Consider the following 6,000-nt stretch of genomic DNA (forward strand, 5'->3'; position numbering starts at 1 on the left):
TGAGTACACTGAATTGAAAAAGGTGCCCGGCACAAACAGTGCTTCCTTTACGTTAAATAACTCCTGGGTACAGTCTACACGAGCGGTAGTCAACCTGGCCCATACGGCACACTAGTTGACGTCTCAACTATCATGGTGGGCAGTAGATGGTAGGGGTTTTAAAAACATTTTCATAAGGTTTTCATAAAATTTTGAGATGAAATATTTGTAAGTAATTATTGTTATTATATGCTTTAACTTGCTGTAACTCTCTTTTATAAATTTTATAAAAGTAATGTTACATTCCTACTTTATAAATTACCGGGACTGTGGAACCGGTGGATGGTTAGAAAAGTTTACTACTAAAAGAGTTAGAAAAGTGGGCGTTAGGTAAAAGAGGTTGTCTACCCCTGGTGTACGTGAATGATTTAGTTGTTTTAAGAATGGTATTTCAGGAATGTGTAACTGTGAGAGAATTTATAGTCGTAGTGGGAGAGGATGAAGCAGAAAACATAGTAAGAAAGTTGAAAACATTGTGGGGTTTTCAAGATGTGTTCCGCGTTGAATGAGATGATGTTATGTATTGGAGTAGGGGATCTATACAGATCAGACCGACAGTTAAATAGAGAGAATGAGGCTATGTTGTTTGCGAACGGAAATTTCTTCCGGTCGATTTCTATCAAAATGTTTTATTTTGGGGCATGTTAAGTGGCGAGACTCTCATTTAATTTTTTGTCCATTTGCTACCTTCACAGCCACACTGAAATGTCAGAGTGCGGGCCCACTTTTTAATGTGGTGTGTGTTAAGGTGCAGCTTGAACGAGATAACCTGGTACGTGCACAGAGAGGTGTTCTCATTCTCAGCGCTGGGTGAGTCAACCTTTCCGTTGCAAAGGGGCGACCGCCAGCTTGGGCTACACTGTGCGAATGCAGACATGTGCTCACCAGATGCACTACAAATTTTCTCAACCGATTTTAAAGAAACTACACAGCCCCGTCGCATTAATGTTATCACCTTTCAAAAGCCTGAACAGCCACCTTTTAGCAGTGCAGACGTGCAGCAAGAGAGTCAGTGAGCACTAACGGTGGTACGGAGCCATGCCAGCTCCAGTGCTGTGGAAAATTGCTCCAGGTTTCTCGGTTGACGAACTGTGACACCAACAGCCTGATGGACGTGATTTCACAGATCCCTCAACTGGGTTTAAATTTGGGGAGTTCGGTGGCCAGGGGAGTATGGTAAACTCACCCCGGTGCTCTCTGAACCACGCACATACACTGTGAGCGGTTTAGATTAGACTAGACTAGATAAGATTAGTACTTGTTCCATAGATCATGAATACAACACTTCGCAATGATGTGGAACGTGTCAGGTTAATAAAAGGTGTCTATACAAGATATCACATCACACAAAATATTACATGACACTCTTTTTTTTTGGTGGGGTTGGGAAATTACCCACTTACTATATCCAAAAATTCGTCTAATGAGTAGATGATGTTGCCGTTAAGAAATTCTTTTAATTTCCTTTTAAATGCTATATGGCTATCTGTCAGACTTTTGATGCTATTAGGTAAGTGACCAAAGACTTTTGTGGCAGCATAATTTACCCCCTTCTGAACCAAAGTTAGATTTAACCTTGAGTAGTGACGATCATCCATTCTGCTAGTGTTGTAGCCATGTACACTGCTATTACTTTTGAATTCGTTCGGATTGTTAATAACAAATTTCATATTGTGAGGCTACAGTGAAGATCTCTAGCTCTTTAAATGTCTGCAGGATGATTTTGGATGAGCTCCAGCAATTATTCTGATCACACGATTTTGTGCAATGAACACTCTTTCTCAATGATGAGTTACCCCAGAATATGATGCCATACGAAAGCAGAGAATGAAAATAGGCGTGGTAAGCTAACTTACTGAGATATATATCGCCAAAATTTGCAATGACCCTAATAGCAACGTTTCAGCAGATCTTCAGTGTGTTTTTTCCAGTTCAACCCCCCATCAATTCATACACCTAGAAACTTTGAATATTCTACCTTAGCTACCGATCTCTGATCGATGTCTATATGTATTAATGGGGTCATGCCATTTACTGTGTGGCACTGTATATACTGTGTTTTGTCAAAGTTTAATGAGAGCCCATTTGCAGAGAACCACTTAATGATTTTCTGAAAAACATCGTTTACAATTTCACCAGTTAATTATTGTCTGTTGGGTGTGATAGCTATAATTGTATCATCAGCAAAAAGTACCAGCTTTGCATTTTCGTGAATATAGAATGGCAAGTCATTAATATATATTAAGATCAGCAGAGGACCCAAGACCGAACCTTGTGGCACCCCATTCTTGATTGTTCCCCAGTTTGAGAAATAACCAGTTTTTTGCATATTATGTGAACTGCTTATTTCAACTTTCTGCAGTCTTCCAGTTAGGTATGGTTTAAACCATTTGAGCGCTGTCCCATTCATACCACAGTACTTGAGCTTATCTAGAAGTATTCCATGATTTACACAATCAAAAGCCTTTGATAGATCACAAAAAATCCCAACAGGTGACTTAATATTTCGTTAGTGAAAGTATATATAGCATTTTCTGTTGAAAACCCCTTCTGGAAACCAAACTGACATTTTCTTAAAACTTTATTTTTACAAAGGTGTGAAGCTACTCTACAGCACATTACTTTTTCAAGAATTTTGGATAAGGCAGTCAGAAGAGGGATTGGGCGGTAGTTGTTGACATCAGACGTGTGTGACATGTTGCAGTGTCCTGCTGGTGGATGCTATTTTTTTCAAGGAAGAAAGAAACTGCATGACAGGTCTCCAAGGATATGCGTACTGGTGTTGATCCATTGTTACTTCCAGAATGAGGAGTTCATCCAAAGAATGCCACGAAAACATCGCCCAGACCGTAACACTCCCTCCACCTGTCTGCACGCTTCTGATGTTTATTGCAGGGTGGTACACGCCAACGGCCATCTGTCGGATGGAGCTTGAAAGGTGACTCGCCTGAGCAGGCCACCTGTCGCCCTTCAGTGGACGTCCAGTCGCGCCACTGGCGAGCAAACTCCATCCAGCCTTCATCGACGATGAACAGTAGTCAGCAAAGGTGCCTGAGCCTGCTTGAGGGGCCCAAACGTAGAAACATTTGATGAGTAGTCGTCGAGGAGACCGTGTTCGTAGTCCTTTCGTTCATCCGGAATGTCATAGCTAACGGCCCGGGTTCGATTCCCGGCTGGGTTGGAGACTTTCTCCGCTCAACAATTGGGTGTTGCGTTGTCCTTATCATCATATCATCCCCATCGACATCCAAGTCGCCGAAGTGGCGTCAACTCGAAAGACTTGCACCAGGCGAACGGTCTATCCGACCGGAGGCCCTTGTGACACGACATTTTATTTATCTTATATCCTCCTTTAACGCTTACACATATCTGTTTTGTGGCTGTGCGTAATAAAGTGTAATCATCATACCGATACTCCACGTATTTTTTATGTAGACAGTAGCGTCCCTACACGGCATTTCCATAGTAGACTGTTCCAGGATTTTGCGCAAATGCAGCTGAATTATCGTGTCAGTAAGGTGATATTATGTAAATACAGCTGTGTTTTGGGAATAGAAGCCAATTTTAACATGGCAACAAGAGAAAGGAGGAAAGAAGAAAGATTGGGTTTAACGTCCCGTCGACAGCAAGGTCATAAGAGATGAAGCACAAGATCCGATTGTGTCAAGGATGGGGAAGGAAATCGGTCGTACCCTTTCAAAGGAACCGTCCCGGTATTTGCCTGGAGCGATTTCGGAAAATCATGGAAAACCTAGATCTGGATGGTTGGACGCGGGTTTGAACCGCCGTCCTCCCGAATGCGAGTCCAGTGTGCTAACCACTGCGCCACCTCGCTCGGTGACACGAGAAAGAAAATGAGGTGTACAAGGCATGAGAAAATAAATCGCTCCCCCTGTTCCAGTTTCAGAGTAATCCTATATCCATTTGTTTTTAATGATAAACGATTGGCTCATCAAATTATTTGTCATACTGGCACAATCTGATATTATGACAGACTGCAGACTCGCTATCCATAGTTAGGTATAGACAACACGCGTTCGTGTGAAGTTTAAGGTAACTTACCAATGAACGTCTGGAAAAATACTAGCAATTTTCGAAAAGCTTACATGGGCCGCACTAAATGACGCGAACTCTAAGTAGGATGAGAATTTCAGGGCTATAGGAATGTTTCTTCCTGGACATTTTGATACACAATAAATATCATTAGTTCTCACGTGGACTTTATTACAATTTTTGTGAAGATCAGCAACGTACATATTGATACACTGGTACAAAATGGGAATTTACGCACATAGATGCTTCAAACTTCAAGTATACGTTAAAATAACATGTTTATCTAAAAACAGGATTAAAATCGTGTCATTTCGGCCCAAAGATTTCATACTAGCAATATTTACATTTGATACACGAAATTAAGATTTCTTTTTCATAATTAATCGGTATGTATTTTTGTTTCCTGTCGCTAGTATGTTAGTGTCTGTAGCCTGCTTGCGTCCAAGTAGTAGCCTGAACGATTCGAAAACGTATCACACCTCTAGCTCAAATAAATTTTTTGTGCATAAAGCAAACATACAACAAAATATCACTCTCGAGAAATTCAGTTCAAAGTTATGAGTATTTAATCTATGGCTCACCTACATTGTTACTAATACACGCCAGTTGCATAACCTTCTTGCTTTACATGTTCCTCAACTTCTCTCTTCTTTTTCTTTTTTCTCCTTGTTATTCTGAGGTCTTTATTTGCCTCGAGACCCCACTTTTCAGCTTCAGCTACTCTAATGGAATCAACAGCTAACACTAACAGCATCATATTAAAACTAGGATATATTCCTAGCAACTCTAGAACTTCACACCTGCTAAGTGCCCCACATTAAAACAAATTACAGACTTAACTTTCGACAATGATAAAGTAGCAGCAACTGAAACTACAGAAAAGTTTATAAGGCAAGCAATGCTCGACAACCAGATATATATACAAGTAAAACGTAAGAGCATGGCAAAGCGTATCTTCTAACAAGGCTGTCAATTTGAATAACAGCTGTACAAGTGAAACGTCCCCTTAGAAAAATTATAAATGACTGTGCTTAAACTGACACACAATATTTTTAGCGCAACGCAATCTGACTTTCAATAATCCCTACAAAAGAATGACCCTGACTAATAATAACCTATACCTTTCATGAATCACTTACCTCGCAAAAAATCTTCGTTACTCGAACTACAGCAATACAGCGAGCGCCAATACTGCCAGCCAAACTACTAACTACTGATAGGCATAGCTAGCAAATGAAAGATTTTGATAGAGAAAAAACAATGTATTTACCTTAATAATGTTCATAAGTTATTTTATATATATATATATCAGTTCATGATATCCAGTGTTACAAATTTACTGTCTCTGATGGACACATGTCCAGATCATCCGCTCTCAAAACTCAGCCATCTCTCTCCCCATATCCACCACTGCTGGCAGCTCACCTCCAACTGCGCAATGCTACGCGCTGTTCACATCCAACTGCCCAACACTAAAGTATTTCATCAATGCAAACCAGCCACAGACTGCACACTTCAGTCAGTGATTTTCATACGGAGTGCTACGTGGCGTTACCAACACAAAAACCTAAACAGCCTACTTACATAGCCGCCATGCTCCCCACAAAAAAAAATTACAAATTGTTTTGGGCAGTGGCCAAATTTTCATAATTACAATAATAAACAAAATCAAATGCACACACTTATTGATACAATGTTGGTCAAAAGCTAAAATTTTCTCACAGTCCATAAAGACAGTCCTGATCATTCATCACAGTAAAATTGCAGTGTTTTTCTTTTCTCAGGGTCTCAGCACTAAATGAAAATGCCACGAAAGTAGTGGATTTCCATGCAGTCTTGAAGAAGAAGTGTTGTCCTTCCAACGGAAAGACAGTGCTGACTCTTGACATGCTGACAGGTAATGGGTCA

The sequence above is a fragment of the Schistocerca piceifrons genome, chromosome 2 (genome assembly GCF_021461385.2).
Source record: "Schistocerca piceifrons isolate TAMUIC-IGC-003096 chromosome 2, iqSchPice1.1, whole genome shotgun sequence".
NCBI lineage: Eukaryota > Metazoa > Arthropoda > Insecta > Orthoptera > Acrididae > Schistocerca > Schistocerca piceifrons.